Source organism: Girardinichthys multiradiatus, chromosome 4 (assembly GCF_021462225.1).
Source record: "Girardinichthys multiradiatus isolate DD_20200921_A chromosome 4, DD_fGirMul_XY1, whole genome shotgun sequence".
NCBI classification, from domain to species: Eukaryota; Metazoa; Chordata; class Actinopteri; order Cyprinodontiformes; family Goodeidae; genus Girardinichthys; species Girardinichthys multiradiatus.
In genome coordinates, this window is record NC_061797.1 from 21,609,543 (window position 1) to 21,630,496 (window position 20,954).

Consider the following 20,954-nt stretch of genomic DNA (forward strand, 5'->3'; position numbering starts at 1 on the left):
TTTAGTGTTAGTTAGTGATAATGGCCACAGGTGGGCTAAATAACCCCACCGGTTACTTAGTGATGAGAAGCTCAGTTAGCAATGTGATGTGTTTCACCACTGCTTATTTAAAGCTCTGTTTTTTGCTACAGACAAAAGTAACCACTTATGGCACTAGAATCAAAGTTGTTTTTATTTCTTGTGTAACACAACCATATGTCAACAGTAAAAAGGAACAACTCCCTTTTTAACAGTAAAAGCCCTCCAGCAGAACCAGGCCGAGTACGATCGGACCCACGCCTCTACTGGCTGAAGGAGGCAAAAACAAGAACATTTGCTGATTCTGCTGTAAAGATACAATACCTGCAAAGAGAAAGATAGAAACTGAAGTTGCCAATTATAATTGTATCCATTCATTTAAAGAATGGAAGAAATTGTGAAGAAATACCAGAAGATGTGGGAAAATGACATCACTTCAAATTGTTAAAATTTATGATGCCTATAAATCCTAAGTGATAGTTCATGTTGACAGTGAGATGACATATATTTCACCATAGGAAGTGTTGTGAACAGCTGATTAAATCACTAATTGCCCCTGTGCCTAGATTATGATGAGTGTTTTTTCTCTGCACTGGTTATGGGATATTTGCAAGCCAGCTAATTAAAAAAACAGCACTTTGGGACACAGAGAATGTATATAAGTAACAATGACAAAACCTTGAAAAGTGTTTTCCTCCAACGTATTTTCACAAAATACCAATTTCCAGCTGGGTGATCAGTTTCTCAGCTGTAACTCCTTGTGCTGTAGCAGTGTCTATGCATCTTGTTCAGAGTGTGAGAAAGATGCCACAGCAATAAAACAATAACCGATTGCTCTTTCACAGCTTTTATACTCTATAACATGTAAATTCCCATGTAAAGTCTACCCCCAAAAAGGAAAGTAGCAGTAAGAATTTTAAGATGGATTTTGCAGATGAAGTCTTTCTTTCTGTTTTACCTCTTTTGAAGCAAAAAATTGGAGAGGAGACAGAGCTCTATTCAAGGTTACAATCCAGTGTTAATTATTTAATGAGTGTTAAGATCCTCACATGAAACTATCACTTTAAAGTCAGGGGAATTTTGTAGCAGGGGTCCACAGCAGACGCAGTGTTATTGAGGATGTTGAGGGGGGTATGTGGGGGTGATGTTCTCCGAAAGTCCACCATCATCTCCACAGCAGCCGCAGCTGATTGTTTTTGTGCAGGAGGTGATCCTCTCCAGCCTCACTTGCTGCTGCTGGTCCTTCAGGAAGCTGTGATGTCATTCAGATGCTTCAACACCAGTTGCTCAAAAACGGAAATGTACCAACTCCTTACCAGGGCCCTGTCCTTTTTTTATTTTTTATTTGTTTTTGTAGATTTGTAGTCTGGTCATTTGTTTCTATCCTGGTAAAAGCCGTTTTTTACTACAGTAAGTAAAGGTAAAACTGCAAAATTATGAGGTGCAATATATGCTGAGAATTTGCTATTTAATTTCCACAAATGTTTTACAAGTTTAATGACTATATGTCCAACTGTAATGAAGAATTCTTGCACATTTTCCATTTCAAAATTCAGTACTTTTCCATGCTTTTTCCAAATATCATGTAAGTTTTCCAAGCATTATGGACATTTTTCTATAATTTTAAACTGATATTTTTGTACAGAATTTGGTGTTTATCATTGTGTACACCACACCATGAAAACTTATATGCATCTGCTTTAGAATGACACCAGTTAAGCTTTTGTGATCATGCGTGTGTCTATAAGGTCTGTCAGTAACTCTGACAGAACTTCCTAAGATTATACTGATGTTGAAAACTCATTGTTTAAAGAGGAATGAACTAAAAGACTGGCAATACTTTTCATGAAATTAACATTTATTTTCTTTTCTGGCTATTTATTGTTTTAAAAATTCATACTTACAATTTTTTTGGTGTGGCTCTAAATAAAATCTAACATCTGCCCTTTGTATAGAGCAAAGTTAACGGTAGAGATTAAATGGACATCCTTCAATCAAACGAAGTGTGAAAATTTTGACAGGTGGGGGCGGGACTTCCTAGGGCGGGACTTCCGGTGGCGTAACCATATGTCATCATTAACCAGATGTTGTCATCACGAGGGGCAGATCCTCAAATGGATTTGTAGTGGAATTTTCTTATCAAAGTGGAGAGAAGTTGACTCACAAGAAGAGAAAATCTGGACTTTGTCTTTATAAGTTTTATTCAAAGGCATTCAGCGTTTGAATGACTATCACCGAGCAAGTCAGTTAAGCAGAGCTACAAACACCATTTACACACAGTATTTATACCAAACAGGACAGTGCTATCTCAACTTCAAAGAGTCTGTGTTTTATGACCCTAGACCCTTCTTGGGTTCAGAGGTGACAAAGTTATCTAGGAACAGACCCATCTGCACTTCCTGAGGCATCACCCTAAATGATGGGTTTTAACCATTAAACTTCTGATAATGGCTTTTACAGCCTCCTCCTCTAACACAGATGTTCTGAGGAGTGAGGTAACCTAAAGGTCATACACTTACTGCAAGAATTTCCATCACACTCCCCCCTTGTGATTACAAGACAATCACATAAGAAAAATTTCTAGCAAACCACCACCCAGAAAAATAATCAAAATAAAAGGAAAAAAAAGAAAAGGAAAGAATATACATATCAAACGTCGTAAAGTCATGGCCCCCACTAAGATCGAAGGTACGCAAATCACTAGGAAAACAAAACTGAAAGAACAAGGATAGCAACACCGCAAAAGAATAAACCACCAAAACTCTATGTATACCACCAAAATGCTGAACATCAGCAGTAACTCCCCAAACAATTTAGAGCCACCACATCATTATAGCATCTTAAGCAACATAAAATCCATTGCTATCCATACCATCTGTCATCTCAAATGCAGAATTATCACAAACAGTGCAAACAGAAATTAAGTCTACATCCGTATCAACTTTTAACATGGAAAAATTCATCAGTCTCATTACCATCCCCTTAACCATTGGAATAATGCAACATGAAAGAAACATCAAAATCAAAAATAAAAATAAAATAATCACTCCAATCTTTATTAACCAAGAAGTCCGTCCACCAGTAAAGAACCAAGACCAAGGATTCCAAGAGGAACTCATATTTTCCTTCTCTTGGGTCGTCAGCAATTCCTCAAACATATCATGGATACTTGTCATGTTACTAGACACATCAGGAATAAAAGTGCAACATTGTTCCCCAATTAAATGACAAACATCACCCCTCTCAGCTAACAGATAATCCAAAGCCATTCTATTTTGCAAACTCATCATTCTAATAGCCTGCTGCTCCTTAGTCAGCACAGTGAAACCTTCCTCAGATAAAGCAGTAAGATTTTCTAACTCAACTGACAACTCATTAATCCTATGGGTGGCGTTAGCAGCACCATAACTAGGAATAAGTGTACCCAAAATCCCTTTCCAATGTGGAATCCTAGCTCTCTTTTGCCGTTTGAACATTGCCTTCCTCTCTAATAATGGGCTGATTGAATTATAAGTTGTGACTGTAGGTAGTAAGTGAGCTAGATAACATACTCTAGACCAATTAGCAGGCAGATACAGATATGATCTATTTCCACATATCCAAACCATGTTCTTAGGACACGAGTACCCATCTCTACTAGGAAAAGTAACAAGAACCCTGGTTAATTTACCTGCCATGCCATACAATTGACTTCCATTCGGTAAGGCTGTAAGATTGAGAGTTAACACAAAAGGATCTGGAGCCAAAGATTCTGAAATAGTATAAGGATCAGTTCTGACAGGACATGGTCCAGATGTATTACTGTGGGTCAAGGCACATGCAACTGGTATAATAGCTTTGCAACCCTCTGTCTTTCCAAGGAAATAAGGTGTGCTTTCCTCTTGAGCAATACAAATATCTGGATCTTTAATCGGATTTCTATTACCCTGAATTCTATAAAGAGTTCCTGTAGAAGCACATGTTAAATTAGTCTCACTAGAAAATCTACTAACATTTCTGCTTTCCCTTACAGTGTAATTCCTCACCCAAGGAAAAATGACCTCCACCAACCGGTTATCTGGGAAGAAAGTAGCTAGAGTATTAGCAGTATCAATAGGAACAGGTACCAAAAATGGTTGATCATTAATAGCATGTGGAATCAAACAACAAACATAGCAACTATCATTTCTTATCTTCCTCACAGTTTGATGCATCAGTTGCCACCAGATATTATCAGTATGATCATGGTAGTCAGGAAAGTGATGAATCTCTCTTCGAATCCACTGATGAGTATTATTATTAGCATAATTCCTCAGATTAGCCATACATTGTCTTTGCTGTACCTTTTCCCAAATGAACACAGGAGTAATAAAAATACTTGCACTACCAATCATTAGCATCAGAACAGAACATCTTCCATTTAACTGCATCGTAACCTTGAAGAGGAATGTCCTTTCTTCTGGTACTGAAACCAAACAGTTTTTTTCCAAAGAAAACAAATTATAAACACAACTTAAAAAATACTAAAATCATGCTGCCTCTCCTGAGTGGCTTCTGCGCTTCAAGCTGCCCTGTTACCACGCTGGTACAGGTGGGCGGTCGTTGGAAGCTCCTCTAGGTATGAGGTTCAGAACCAGGATGCTGCTTAGGTGGTGTTCCAGTGAACACCTTGCAGTGCGTAAAATGGACCCAGGTGTCACGTTCCTGGACCTTTACGGCAGTGTGAGTCACCAGCAGAATTTGAAACGGACCTCTCCACCGTTTTTCTCTCCAGTGACGTCTCCTGGTATCTCTAATCAGCACCCACTGTCCTGGCTGGAACTGGTGCAGGGGTCTGTCAGCTACTGGGGGTAAGGCAGCTTTCACCGTCTGATGGGAGAGAGAGAGAGAACGTGACAGAACCTTACAATATTCCAACATGGAATGTTCAAAATGAGCAGTTGTTAGTGTGCTTAGGTTAGTACTCGGTCTTCCCCCTGTATTTGCAGGTCTCCCAAAAAGGATTTCAAACGGACTCAAATTAGCTCTGGATCTATTTCTCATCCGCATATATATAAGAACCAGAGGGAGAGCTTTTGGCCAGGACAACCCTGTTTCTTCACAGCATTTAGCCAACTTATTCTTTATTGTTCCATTTTCTCGTTCTACTGCTCCACCTGATTGTGGGTGGTAAGCTGTAATGGAAATTCTTGCAGTAAGCATTCCAAAGTGTATGACCTTTAGGTTACCTCACTCCTCAGAAAATCTGTGTTAGAGGAGGAAGCTGTAAAGCCATTATCAGACGTTTAGTGGTTAAGACCCATCATTTAGGGTGATGCCTTTGAAAGAGCAGTTAGGTCTGTTCCTAGATAACTTTGTCACCTCTGAACCCGAGACGGGTCTGGGGTCATAAAACACAGACTCTTTGAAGTTGAGATAACACTGTCATGTTTGGTATAAATACTGTGTGTAACTGTTGATCGGGGCTCTGCTTAACTGACGTGTTCGGTGACAGAGTCATTCAAATGCTTAATGCCTTTGAATAAAACTTATAAAGACAAAGTCCGGATTTTCTCTTCTTGTGAGTCAACTTCTCTCCACTTTGATAAGAAAATTCCACAACATAAGCACAATGTGTCTTCAACTGAAACCCTAAAAGCTTACTAATTTCCTGCAAAGCTTTGTTAACAAAATGTGTCCCGTTATCACTGGAAATCACCTTTGGGACCCCCCAACGGGGAAGAATCTCTGTCAACAAAGACTGTGCAACAGCACTGCTGTCTGCGTGTTTTGTTGGAAACGCTTCAACATATTTAGAAAACATATCCACGACCACCAAACAATATTTCTTCCCTTCGGCAGGTGTCAACTCAATGAAATCCATCATCAAATGCTGAAATGGGAACTGTGGAGGTGGATGTGCCGCTTGTGATTGCACAGGAACCCTTGAGGGGTTGTGAGAAGCACAGATCAAACATCTTTTACAATAATTTTCAGCTACCACTGAAAACCCATTTGTATACCAATATTTTTTAACCATATCCAGCATTCCCCCTTTGGACACATGATCCAATCCGTGCGTCCATTTAGCAAACCAGGGAAAAAAATGTTTAGGCAGGCATGGTCTACCATCAGAGACATGCCAGCCAGAACTGCTGTTAAAGATACACCCAGCTCTTCTCCATTTTTCCTTTTCCTGTGGAGTAGCAAAAGATTGGATTTCTGAAACAGTGACAGCTTGTTGATCAGTCAGAGAAAGAAAAGTGTCATCTGAGGAGAAAGGCCTCAAAGCCACGGTTTTTGCTGCTGAGTCCGCGGCTGCATTACTCCTAGAAATAGAATCAGACTGTCCTGTGTGCGCAGCACACTTAACCACAGCCAAACGTGCGGGCAACAAAATAGCATCCAAAAGATCAGACACTTGTCTAGCATTCAAAATAGGTTTTCCATCAGATTTCAAAAAGGAGCGGTGTTTCCACAAGGCCCCAAAATCATGCACTACTCCAAAACAATATCTAGAATCTGTGTAAATAGTCAGTCTTTCCTTCTGCCAACTTGCAAGCTTCAGTCAAAGCAATTAATTCAGCTGTTTGAGCTGAGTAGTGCGCTGGCAAAGGACCTGAGCGCAAAACAGCTGAGTCAGAGCACACTGCAAACCTTACATGGTTCAGACCCACAGCAGAACGGGAGGAAGACCCATCTACATAGAAAACAAGATCAGGGTTAGTCAAAGGGGTGTCTTGCAAGTCAGGACAAGGGGTACAAACAACATTTAAGACAGCTGCGCTGTCATGACTTTCACCATCCTCCTCAGTAGGCACAAGTGTGGCTGGGTTTAAAGTATTACAACGTTTAATCGTAATGTTGGGCATGTCCAATAATATTGAGGAATACCTCAGCCACCTTGCTGCTGATAGATGAGACGTCTTTTGTTCCAGGAGGATGATGGAAACAGAATGTGGAACAAAAACTGTCAATGGATTATATCCAACAATGTCACGTGATGCTAACACTGCTTTATCAACTGCAGCAATAGCTTGCAAACGACCAGGCAGCCCAGCTGCAACTGGATCAAGCTTACTGGAATAATAAGCCACAGGTCGCAATTTATCACCATGGGATTGCAACAATACAGATGACATGAAACCAGATTTTTCATCCACCATTTGAATAAATGGCTTCTCAGAGTTTGGAAAGCCAATGCAGGCGCAGAAGACAGGGCTGTTTTTAAATAATTGAAAGCCAGTTCTGCCTCAGCTGTCCATTTAATTTTGTCTGCAGCTACCAAGCTCCTCCCATATATTAAACTGGCCAAAGGCGCTTCCAGCTCAGAGTAATTCAGAATGTGAGCTCTGCAATAGCCTGTCATACCCAAAAATGACATCATTTGTTTCTTGGTGACAGGTTTTGGGATTTTTAGAACTGCTTCAATGCGCTGAGGGGACAGTTTTCTGCTTTTATGTGAGAGAACATGACCAAGAAATGTCTCTTCAGTGTGAACTGTCAGTCCATCAGGGTTTGAAATAATAGCAATATTTAATCTGCACATCAAATCTCTACCGATCAAATTTAAAGGACACAAAGGAGACACCAAAAAAGAATGTTTTAACTGCACTCCCTGTGGAGTGGAACACTTTAGAGGAACCGAAAAACATTCCCTAACAGTTTCACCTGAAGCAGAGATAGAAGGAACATAACGACCACTCAGTTTTGGCTGCTCTTTAATACATTTAGCTGATAAAACAGAGTGTGTCGCTCCTGAATCTACAACAAAAGAAATTTCTTCATCCATCACCATCATAGAAAACAAAGGCATTCTTTTAAAAGCAGGGTTCTGTGTATGGAGATACGTGCCTGGTAAAACTACGGAGGCACCTTCTAAGTGTAATATGGCCTCTGTAAGCAACCTATGTGAATCAGTATCATCATGCAACTGTGTGTGTGTTTGTGAAACCTCACGCTCCTTAAGAGACCCCTCCTCAATGCGAGTGACAGCCAGGGTCCCGTCCTCCCCCCATCAGTTACCGCTGTCGGGCCGCTGCAGTTTCTCAGGACATTCATTCTTCCAGTGTCCCAACTTTCCACAGTTATGGCAAGCATCGGAGTGGGACCACTGTCCCCTTCCCCGGCGTCCCCGGTCTCGTCCTCGAGGAAAAGAACCATGTTGATTTGTACTGCAGTACAGGGTCAAGGCAGCATTATGCAAATCAGTCTCTCTTTTGTCCACTTTTTTCTTCTTCCTGTCTTTGATAACGTCATCGCTGTGTAAAGCATGTCTTTTCAGCTCCTCAAACCGCACCCCATGTCTCCAACCAACATAAAGAGTCTTAGTTTGTGCTGCGATCTCAGGGAGAAGTCCTTCCATAAAATATCCACACAGCATCTTTTCCCAGGGGCCCAAAACAGTAAAATCAGCAGGGCGCTCCATACCTGAATGTTTATTGAACGCTTCTTCCATCCGGTAAAGAAAGTCACGACAGTCTCACCAGGACGTTGTTTGACTTGCTGTAGCACTGCACAATCACTCCTCTGTGGAAATTTTGTGATCAAGTCAGTGCACAAATGTTCTATGGCATTATACCATGGTCCATTACGATGATTTAAATCACCATTTTCACCATTGGATTGTCACACCAAGGCACACTGCAGGATCTGGCAATCTCAGACCAACCAAATCTCCACATTTGATTTTTGCTGCAAGGAGCCGGCAAATTTCTGTGCCTGTAGGTCTCATTTCATGGCATAAAGCTTTAAATTCCGTAGCAAACTTTCTTCCGTCTTCTACGGGATCCGGAAGTAACGCAGCGCTTGCTTGAATATCTGCTGCAGTCCACGGTCGAAACACCAACTGAGGCTCATTTGTTCCAGCTACTTCCAACATAGGGCATTGATACTCTTCTTCCTCTTTTTTATCTTCTCCTCGTTGTCTTCCACTTCGTAGCCATGTAAACTCATGAAAGCTAACAGGAGAGGAGAGGAAAGGTATTTTCTGGTCCTTTGATGATCCCGGTCGCTGCTCATCTGTAGGCTGGTGCATGATCACACCTTCCGCTCCGCTGGGGCCGCTGTGCTCGGTGAGGTCAGCCTGCACTGCAGGTGCATGTGTGGGTTGACTCACGGGCTGATGCTGAAGCGGACTGGCGAGTTGTCTTGGCTGACTTGCGGGCAGATTTGCTGGTTGACCTGCTGCTGGAGGAGGACGGGAGTCTAGATTGAGGTCTGCTATCTGGAGGGCCCGTAACTCCGTCTGTAAAGATGGATATAGACAGAAGGGTGAAGCATCACTAGGTCTATATGGAGGTGGAAACGTGGGGTCATCAACGGCACGACCAGCATTGTCATACCTGTTTCCAACGTCCCCGGACAAATCTTTTCCCTAGGCCTTACCAGGGAGGCTGAGGAGTGTGATCCCCTTGTAGTTGGAACACACCCTCCGGTCACCCTTCTTATGTAGTAGGACCACCACCCCAGTCTGCCAATCCAAAGGCACTGTCCCCGTCCGCCACGCAATGTTGAAGAGGTGTGTCAACCATGACAGCCCCACAACATCCAAAGACTTGAGATACTTGGGGCGGATCTCATCCAACCCCAAAGCCCTGCCACCACGGAGCTTTTTAACCACCTTGGTGACTTCAGCCCGGGTGATGAAGGAGTCCAACCACGTGTCCCCAGCCTCTGTTTCCACCAGAGAATGCGTGATGGCAGGATTGAGGAGATCCTCGAAGTACTCCTTCCACCGCCCGATAATGTCCCCAGTCGAGGTCAGCAGCTCCCCACCCCCACTGTAAACAGTGTTGGCGAAGCACTGCTTCCCCCTCCTAAGGCGCCGGACGGTTTGCCAGAATCGCTTCGTGGCAAACCAGTAGTCCTTCTCCACGGCCTCACCGAACTCCTCCCAGGTCCGAGTTTTTGCCTCTGCCACAGCCCGGGCCGCAGCACGCTTGGCCCCACGGTACCCGTCAGCCACCTCAGGAGTCCCACAAGCCAACCACAGTCGATAGGACTCCTTCTTCAGCTTGACAGTGTCCCTTACTGCCGGTGTCCACAACCGGGTTCGGGGATTGCCGCCGCGACAGGCACCACAGACCTTACGGCCGCAGCTACGGGCGGCAGCATCGACAATACAGGTCCTTCTCAAAATATTAGCATATTGTGATAAAGTTCATTATTTTCCATGATGTCATGATGAAAATTTAACATTCATATATTTTAGATTCATTGCACACTAACTGAAATATTTCAGGTCTTTTATTGTCTTAATAGGGATGATTTTGGCATACAGCTCATGAAAACCCAAAATTCCTATCTCACAAAATTAGCATATCATTAAAAGGGTCTCTAAACGAGCTATGAACCTAATCATCTGAATCAACGAGTTAACTCTAAATACCTGCAAAAGATTCCTGAGGCCTTTAAAACTCCCAGCCTGGTTCATCACTCAAAACCCTAATCATGGGTAAGACTGCCAACCTGACTGCTGTCCAGAAGGCCACTATTGACACCCTCAAGCAAGAGGGAAAGACACAGAAATAAATTTCTGAACGAATAGGCTGTTCCCAGAGTGCTGTATCAAGGCACCTCAGTGGGAAGTCTGTGGGAAGGAAAAAGTGTGGCAGAAAACGCTGCACAACAAGAAGAGGTGACCGGACCCTGAGGAAGATTGTGGAGAAGGGCCGATTCCAGACCTTGGGGGACCTGCTGAAGCAGTGGACTGAGTCTGGAGTAGAAACATCCAGAGCCACCGTGCACAGGCGTGTGCAGGAAATGGGCTACAGGTGCCACATTCCCCAGGTCAAGCCACTTTTGAACCAGAAACAGCGGCAGAAGCGCCTGACCTGGGCTACAGAGAAGCAGCATTGGACTGTTGCTCAGAGGTCCAAAGTACTTTTTTCGGATGAAAGCAAATTCTGCATGTCATTCGGAAATCAAGGTGCCAGTTTCTGGAGGAAGACTGGGGAGAAGGAATTGCCAAAATGCCTGAAGTCCAGTGTCAAGTACCCACCGTCAGTGATGGTCTGGGGTGCCGTGTCAGCTGCTGGTGTTGGTCCACTGTGTTTTATCAAGGGCAGGGTCAATGCAGCTAGCTATCAGGAGATTTTGGAGCACTTCATGCTTCCATCTGCTGAAAAGCTTTATGGAGATGAAGATTTCATTTTTCAGCACGACCTGGCACCTGCTCACAGTGCCAAAACCACTGGTAAATGGTTTACTGACCATGGTATCACTGTGCTCAATTGGCCTGCCAACTCTCCTGACCTGAACCCCATAGAGAATCTGTGGGATATTGTAAAGAGAACGTTGAGAGACTCAAGACCCAACACTCTGGATGAGCTAAAGGCCGCTATCGAAGCATCCTGGGCCTCCATAAGACCTCAGCAGTGCCACAGGCTGATTGCCTCCATGCCACGCCGCATTGAAGCAGTCATTTTCGCAAAAGGATTCCCGACCAAGTATTGAGTGCATAACTGTACATGATTATTTGAAGGTTGACGTTTTTTGTATTAAAAACACTTTTCTTTTATTGGTCGGATGAAATATGCTAATTTTGTGAGATAGGAATTTTGGGTTTTCATGAGCTGTATGCCAAAATCATCCGTATTAAGACAATAAAAGACCTGAAATATTTCAGTTAGTGTGCAATGAATCTAAAATATATGAAAGTTAAATTTTCATCATGACATTATGGAAAATAATGAACTTTATCACCATATGCTAATATTTTGAGAAGGACCTGTAGATGCGGAGAACATGGTCCACTCGGACTCTATGTCTCCAACATCCCTCGGAATCTCGTCAAAGATCTCCCGGAGGTGAGAGTAGAATACATCCCTGGCCAGGGGGTCCGCCAGACCCTCACTATGCGCCTAGGCCTGCCAAGTCTGTCCGGCTTTCTCCTCCCCCAGCGGATCCAACTCACCACCAGGTGGTGATCAGTGGACAGCTCAGCCCCTCCCTTCACCCGAGTGTCCAAAACATGCGCCCGAAGCTCTGATGATACACTAACATAGTCGGTCATTGACCTCCCGCCTATGGTGTCCTGGTGCCAAATGCACCCTTATGTTTGAACATGGTGTTCATTATGGACAATCCGTGACTAGCACAGAAGTCCAATAACAAAACTGTTTGTATTTTTTGTCAAACACTTCACGTACCTTGGATATTTTGACAAGATCCCCCTGTTTAAACATTGTCACTGAGGCCCTGCCATATCTGTTGGAGGTAACACCATACAGATTCTGAAACATTTGAAAGGCATTTTCTGAGGTCACTTCCATAGGGCTCATTTTAATGCTGGTGTGGTGGCTGTGGTTATAGCTGGCTCGGGTGGTTAAGCACCCGTAACAGGTTTCTTTGAGATAGTTCAAACAGGTTATGTTGAATAAATGAAGTATTGCTATTTTCACCGTATTAATGAGCGCGGTTGAGATCCAGCCGTCAATTCCATCACCCTTTTTACTCTCCTCCTCATCCGGTGAAGGCTGAGGGTCAGGTATCAGGTCTGGAGTTTGTGGGGAAGGGGAGTAGTTGGTGGTGGCCTCGTCCTCCAGGATCACCCTCTTGTCTTCAGGTTGGATATCTGTGTGTACAGTCTCAGCCACGCATAGCGGTGAATAGAGGTCGGGAGAAGGCGGATGATACAATCTGAGGTTGTATCCTGTAGGTGTGCCTGGACTGAAGAGGGACTCAGAGAGCTGCGACGATGAGGGGGTTGGTGAGTAGAGGTCTGGAGAAGGTAGATGATACGGTCCGGTGTTGAAGCTTTCATCATGCTCAGGAGAGAAGAGGGTCTCCGCTTGCTGGTTGTAGAGGTCCCAGTATGGTGTTTTCCCGTACGCTCCATACATTCTCAAGTTTTGCTGCCCTCCATTGTGAAGAAGAGTCTGCGAGCTCGCAGTTAGACCCTGATATATAGCGCAGGAAGGGGGGAGGGTCCTCAAAAAGGGGGGTGGGTCCTCAAAAGAGGGTGGGCTTTAGATCCACAACAGGGAATGTCAGCATTCTTTTCACTGACATGACATCAGTCCAGCAGCGTGAGTTTCAGAAAAGGTTGGGAAGATGCTGTCCAATTTCATTCATCTTCTCAGCCCAAGCATCGGCAGAACCAGCACTATCTTGAATGCACTGTAGTTCTGATTGAATGCCTCCAACGCAAACAGATCTGAGGGGATCGTCTAGTAGTTCTTGCGTTTGCTTGCCTGAAAAGACCAGAGACCATTTGCTGTGGTTTTTGATCCCCAAACTGCTCTAAAAAGAGGTTCTCTCGCAGCTATTTCAACATTGGAAGGATGAGGACACATTCTCATCCTTTTTTCTGGTCGAGGAGAGGATTCATCTTCATCGCCCCTCTCGTACACTGAGACTATTTCAGGGTTATTGTTAAGGTGTGGGATCGCCAACCGTAACACAGCCCAGTCATTGTGGGTGAGAGTACACAGAGCCAATGACCCGTTAAATACCTCGTCTTGATCCAATTGATACAGGCAGAGCTCCCCTATTTCATACATGAAAATATATCCCCAGCTACCACTCAGTCCATATGGTTCCAAAGACCACTCTTCCTGCAGAGTATTGAACGGAGGCCTTTGTACCTTGAACAGGTAATATGTTGATTTCTTCGGGGCATCCATTTCACGGCGCATATGCTGGAAGACGGTTACTGGGGTTTCACACAGAAGAGACGTATGTCTTGGCTGACCTGAGGCCTGTTTTTCATCCATTGTTGGTGAAGTTGGATCATCATCTGCAGAGTATGTCATGACAGGAATTCCTATAGGTATCTCAGTTGAGGAAGTAGATGATGTAGATGGTTGTTCATCATGGCACGCCTTGCATTTCTCCTCGGTTTGATGAAAAACTCTCTTAACTCTAACCATTGTTCAACGAGGGTTCTTTTCCAGCGAATATTGCAAGTAAATGGCAGCATTTTCTGCTAGTATTTAAAACAAACTCTGAAGCACATCCCTCTGTTTTTAAGTGGTTGATTCTAGATTCGCCCCTTAATGACGACAACCGATCAGCGTGCAGGGTTATGCCCCTTGGTCACACCCCTGAGACACCTCAGCAAAGCCACAGACGCCTTAATTCAAATAACAGTGGATGTGGATTGTGTGAGACAATGCTTGTCACTTTGGGCCAGGAAGGAGCACGGTCGTTTTAATTACTTTATGAATACAGTCGGTGTGAAGACTTTGTCTGAGACAATCCACAAGAAACAGCTGCGGATGTCTGCCTTAATTCAATAAACAGTGACATGTCTGAGGACTTTTTGTTTATTTTTCAGTTTCTTGTGACGTTTAACATAGATCACACCTACAGGATACAACCTCTACCTCCCATGTTGGATGAGAAGAAGACTTTTAATCAGAAGGACGAGGCAGCAGTTACAGGATGACTGTTTTCTCTAAATCCTCTATAACTATTGCTCTAAGATTAAAAAAGAAAAGCTTATGGTAACTACAATTATCATCCATTTTACCAAATTGAGTCTCTCATGATTCTAAACAAAGACTTTTAGCTGTAGAATCCATTTTAGGATTCGTCCCCTTGTGATGACAACATCCGGTTAATGACGACATACGGTTACGCCACCGGAAGTCCCGCCACCGGACGTCCTGCCCTAGGAAGTCCTGCCCCCACCTGTCAAACTTTTCACACCTCATTTGATTGAAGGATGTCAATTTAGTCTAACGGTTTTGTTGGCAGCTCATCTCAAGCAAAAAACAATGCTCAATTTGTAAAAAACATCACACTTTTTCATTGAAGTTGCACATTTTGCACATTTTTGATTCCCTTGCATGGTGTACTACTATGTTTCCAAACTACAAAAAGACATCCTCTGTGAAAATGTTCTATATAATAAAATCATGCTAAAATTATGCTACCTTCATGTGTGTCTAAGAAGGCAACATTAAGATTTATTGCTGTTGTATCAACCTTCCAGACCACTCTGGTCTTATGGTTCAACTCTACTTTGCATCCCCAGAATTAAAACCAAACAAGGAAAAGCAGCATTCACTTTGTCATATTCAAGGGTTTTGAGGTTGGACCAAAGTGCAGAACATGGCGAGGAGGCCGCATGGTGAGTAGATTAAGTTTTGATGTAGAAGATGCACAACAGACTTACAGCCAAGCAGGCCGAGTACTATTAGTACAGGCAGGTAATCCACAGAAAACAGGTTCAGAAGGCAAAACAGAAAACAAACCACTAGGAAGAACTCGGGAAGATAATGGTAGTTGACGAGGAAGTTTACAGGAGGAACCGGCGGGCAACAATGAAAACTAGAGAGCTTAAATACAAACAGAATGGGGAATACAAGGAGAACCAATGAACAGAGGGACAGAGTAATCATGGGGAACAAGTAACAGATATGGAACAGGGTTGCAGGGAGACTGACGGGAATGTGACTAATTACAACTAATGAGACTGTAGGATCTCTGCTCCTCCCCTTCTGGTTGGTTCTGGCAGCTCATTGTCTGCAGCTGCAACGCATTCTCCTAATGAGCTCATGGGCTTCTTAAGGTAGCTGCTGATACAGACCTTTGCTGGAACATAACCTCAGTTATCTGGACTCCTGTCTGTCTGCCTATCCGTCTGCCTGCCTGTCGACCTGCCTATTTGCCTACCTGCCTGCCAACATCTGATAATACTCCCTCCTAAGGACTGCACTGTAAATATTCTCATCACCAGTACTCTCTCTCTCTCTCCTTGGATTCCTGGGTTTACCTCCTCCTCCTCTGGCTTCTGGACAACTCCAGCTCAAGATTCCTTAAACAAAGTCTACAGTAGAAATAAACCTAATTTATCGTCTTATCCTGTGTGCTGAGTCTGTTTCATCCTCTGGTTTTGTTCTACTTCGACTATCTAAGCAATTCATGATAGTATGTTCCAGCCATCTAACATGTCGAAGAACAATTCAGATGATGAACAGACTTCCTTAAAGGAACGCCTACAATCTACTGAAACCATGCTTCAACAGCTACTGCAACAACAAAGGACTACGGATTCTCATCTCACAGAACTTGGTGGTATGGTTCATGCTTTAAGCGAAATCATAACCAAACTCTCACCTGCCTCTTCCAATCCTCCAGCTCGTTTAGAGAATTCTCAGCCATCCACAATTCTATCTTCTGGGATCCGAGAGCCTGACTTCCGTCCGTCTGAACTGTTTGATGGTAATCCTAATAACTTTGGTGGTTTTTTTCTCCAGTGTGAATTAGCATTTAGTCGTTCCCCCTCCCTTTTCCCTACTGCTGCCTCCAAGATTACTTATATTGTTACCTCGCTAAAGGGATCTGCTCTGTGCTGGGCGCACGCCTATTTGGCATCTAACCCTGTTGAGTCTCTTAGTTATGCCATTTTTTTCAGTCACTTCAAGAGAGTCTTCGATCAACCACTCCAGCAGGAGGCAGCGGCTAAGAAGATACTCAAACAGGGAAGGAGAGCGTTGGCTGAGTTTGCCATCGACTTCCGGGTGGCAGCGCAGGAGGTGGGTTGGGATGAAGCGGCACTCAAGGGTATTTTTGTTAATTCCCTTGCAGATCAAGTAAAGGACCAGTTGGTTTTGAGAGATGAACCCGAAAGACTGGATGAATTAATCAACCTATCGATCCGCATTGACAACTGTCTAAGAGAGAGACAAACAGAAAGGAACTACAATTCACAGTGGCAGCACTCTCTGGCTCCTCGAACCACTTTCCTCAATGCACCCACTTCCTCTTCAGAGGGATCTGTGGAACTGGAACCGATGCAGATTTTGTCACACTTGACTCTCCCCAGAGGAACGACAACGTCGCTTTGAGGGTGGTCTTTGCCTATATTGTGGACAAGGAGGACATTTTATCACAAGATGCCCCAAGAAGTGAAAAGAGAGGGCTCGTCAATAGGTCAGGGGACTTTGATGAGCATATCCCATTCTTCCCCCTTCGCTCGTCTGTGTTTTCTGGTCACTATTATTGTTGGCCAAGAGATGTTTCCTGTTGACGCTTTTATTGATTCTGGTGCTGAACAGAATCTTATTTCCACGGATGTGGTTGATAAACTTCAAATACCCTCTCAGCCTCTCAACCATTCCCTTTCTGTCACTGGCATCACTGGTCAAACCATGTCTCAAGTGAGATTTAAAGTGCCTCAGCTTCACATCATCACCTCTGGTAACCATCATAAATGGGGTGAGTTCTTTGTTGTCTCTTCCATCTCTCCACAATTAGTTTTGGGGTTTCCCTGGTTGCAGAAACATAATCCTACTATTAATTGGGTGGAGGGCACAGTAGAGAGATGGAGTAATTTCTGTCTCCAGAACTGCTTAAGAACTGCTGTCTCTCACTCTATCAAACAACTCAAACCTTCTGAGCCTGTTGATCTGTCCAAAGTTCCACCTGAATACCACAATCTCGCACCTGTGTTTAGCAAACAAGGGGCTCTTTCTTTACCTCTGCATCGCCCCTATGACTGCTCTATTGATCTCCTCCCGGGCGCTCCGCTACCATCCAGCAGACTCTTTAATCTCTCCAGACCCGAGAGAAAGGTCATGAAAGAGTACATTGAAGATTCTTTAGCATCTGGGATCATTCCTCCATTTACCTCCCCTGTTGGCGCCGGATTCTTCTTCGTGGGTAAGAAGGACGGCACATTAAGACCCTGTATTGATTATAGAGGATTGAATCAAATCACTATTAAAAATAAATACCCACTACCACTTATTGATTCCATACATGAACAATTACATTCTGCCAAGATCTTCACTAAACTCGACCTGCGCAATGCTTACCATCTGGTCCGGATCCGAGAGGGTGATGAGTGGAAAACAGCTTTCAAAAAACCCCCCTAGGACATTTTGAGGGCTGCACAGTGGCAGGGCTGCACGGTGGCGCAGTTGGTAGCACTGTTGCCTTTCAGCAAGAAGGTCCTGGGTTCGATTCCCGGCCTGGGGTCTTTCTGCATGGAGTTTGCATGTTCTCCCCGTGCATGCGTGGGTTCTCACCGGGTACTCTGGCTTCCTCCCACAGTCCAAAGACATGCCTGTTAGGTTAATTGGTCACTCTAAAATTGACCTTAGGTGTGTGAATGAGTGTGTGCATGGTTGTTTGTGTGTTGCCCTGCGATGGACTGACGACCTGTCCAGGGTGTACCCCACCTCTTGCCCATAGACTGCTGGAGATAGGCACCAGCTCCCCCCGCGACCCACTATGGAATAAGCGGTAGAAAATGACTGACTGATGACTGACATTTTGAGTATTTGGTTATGCCTTTCGGGTTGACTAATGCACCCGCTGTTTTCCAGGCTCTTATTAATGATGTTCTTCGTGACTTTCTCAACCTCTTTGTTTTCGTTTATCTGGATGACATTTAGATTTTTTCCCAGGACATAGAACAACATCGCCAGCATGTCAGAACAGTTCTCCAGAGGCTTTTTGAGAATCAACTCTTTGTTAAAGCCGAAAAGTGCAAATTCAGTGTCACATCTGTGTCTTTTTTGGGTTTTATTTTTGAGGCAGGCAGGTACAGAACTGATCCTGAGAAAACAAAGGCAGTGGCAGAGTGGCCTACTCCAACTGATCACAGGCAACTTCAAAGGTTCTTGGGATTTGCAAATTTTTATAGGAGGTTTATAAGGAACTACAGTCAGGTCACTGCACCTCTCAGTCAACTCACCTCCTCTCTGAAAACGTTCCATTGGACTCCTGAGGCAGAAAGGGCATTTGGGGAATTAAAGAGTCTATTTTCTTCAGCACCCATATTGACCCATCCTGATCCATGTGCACAATTTATTGTAGAGGTTGATGCTTCTGACATTGGAGTAGGGGCTATTCTTTCTCAACGGTCTCCGCTGGATGATAAGGTACAGCAATGTGCCTATTTTTCTCGTCGCTTGTCTCCAGCAGAGCAAAATTATGATGTGGGCAACTGTGAACTTTTAGCCATCAAGTTTGCGCTTGAGGAATGGCGGCATTGGTTAGAAGGTACTGAAGTCCCTTTTCTCATTTGGACTGATCATAAGAACCTCTCCTACATTCAAAATGCCAGGAGACTTAACCCCAGACAAGCCCGTTGGTCTCTGTTTTTTGCTCGTTTTCATTTTTCTATCTCCTACAGACCCGGTTCCAAGAACATTAAGCCTGATGCTCTCTCTCGCCAGTTCTCTCATTCTGACCAACTCAAGACTGAAGCTTCCATCCTACCGGATTCTTGTGTTGTGGGCGCCCTCACCTGGGCCATTGAAAAGGACATCAGGGAGGCACAGAGGTCCGAACCTGACCCAGGTACTGGCCCAGTGGGCAAGCTGTTCGTTCCCAACTCTGTCGTCAATAAAGTTCTGGATTGGGTGCACAACAATAAATTGACTTGTCATCCTGGGGTGACTTGTATGATCACATTTACCAAAAGGTATTTCTGGTGGCCGACTATGAACCTCAACATTAAAGATTTTGTTGCAGCTTGTCCCACATGTGCTCGAAACAAGAACACTAATCAACCCCCTGCTGGTCTTCTTCAACCTCTGCCCACCCCAACCGCCCCTGGTCCCACATTTCCGTTGATTTCATCACTGGTCTCCCGCCATCTGACGGTAACACAGTCATCCTTACTGTTTTTCACAGATTCTCTAAAACAGCCCATTTTGTTCCTTTACCCAAGATTCCGTCTGCATTGGAGACTGCCCAACTCCTGGTTCTCCATGTTTTCCGGATCCATGGCATACCTTTGGACATTGTTTCTGACCGAGGCCCGCAGTTCATCTCGCAAGTTTGGAAGGAGTTTTGCAAAGCTCTTGGTGCCTCCGTAAGTCTTTCGTCTGGATACCACCCCCAATCTAATGAACAGACAGAAAGATGCAACCAGGAACTTGAAGTCGCCTTGAGGTGCATAATAAATGACAACCCCTCTTCTTGGTGCAAACATCTCACATGGATCGAATATGCTCACAACACACATACTTCCTCTGCTACTGGTTTGTCCCCCTTTGAGGCTTCAATGGGCCATCTACCCCCGCTGTTTCCCAGTGTTGAATCTGACATCCTGGTCCCCTCTGTTCAGCATTATGTTTCCAGGTGTCGTAGGCAACAGACCAGACCAGGAGGACCCTCCTACGCACCCTGGAACAAAATAAGAGGTTCGCTAACCGTCACCGTTCTGCTGCACCTGTCTACCGCATCAATCAGAGAGTCTGGCTTTCCACCAGGAATATTAAATTAAAAGATACTTCTAGAAAGTTGGCCCCCTGTTTCATTGGCCCTTTTCTCATCGAGAGGATCATCAACCCATCTGCGGTGAGACTCAAACTACCATCTTCCATGCACATTCACCTTACTTTCCATGTTTCCCAGATCAAGCCAGTCTCGGAAAGTCCCCTGAGTCTTCCCACCAAGACCCCTCCTCGACTCATTGATGACCACCCTGCATATACAGTCAATCGTATCCTGGATGTTCGGCGTAGGGGGCGGGGTTTTCAATATCTTGTGGATTGGGCAGGATATGGACCTGAAGAGAGAACCTGGGTTCCCCGTTTTCACATCCTGGACCCTGCTCTCATCACGTCCTTTTACAAACGCCATCCTGAAAAGCGTTCTGGATTGCCTGGAGACAATCGTTGAGGGGAGGGTACTGTAGGATCTCTGCTCCTCCCCTTCTGGTTGGTTCTGGTAGCTCATTGTCTGCAGCTGCAACGCATTCTCCTAATGAGCTCAGGGGCTTCTTAAGGTAGCTGCTGATACAGACCTTTGCTGGAACATAACCTCAGTTATGTGGACTCCTGTCTGTCTGCCTATCCGTCTGCCTGCCTGTCTGCCTGTCGACCTGCCTATCTGCCTACCTGCCTGCCTGCCTGCCAACATCTGGTAATACTCCCTCCTAAGGACTGCACTGTAAATATTCTCATCACCAGTACTCTCTCTCTCTTCTTGGATTCCTGGGTTTACCTCCTCCTCCTCTGGCTTCTGAACAACTCCAGCTCAAGAAAGTCTACAGTAGAAATAAACCTCAT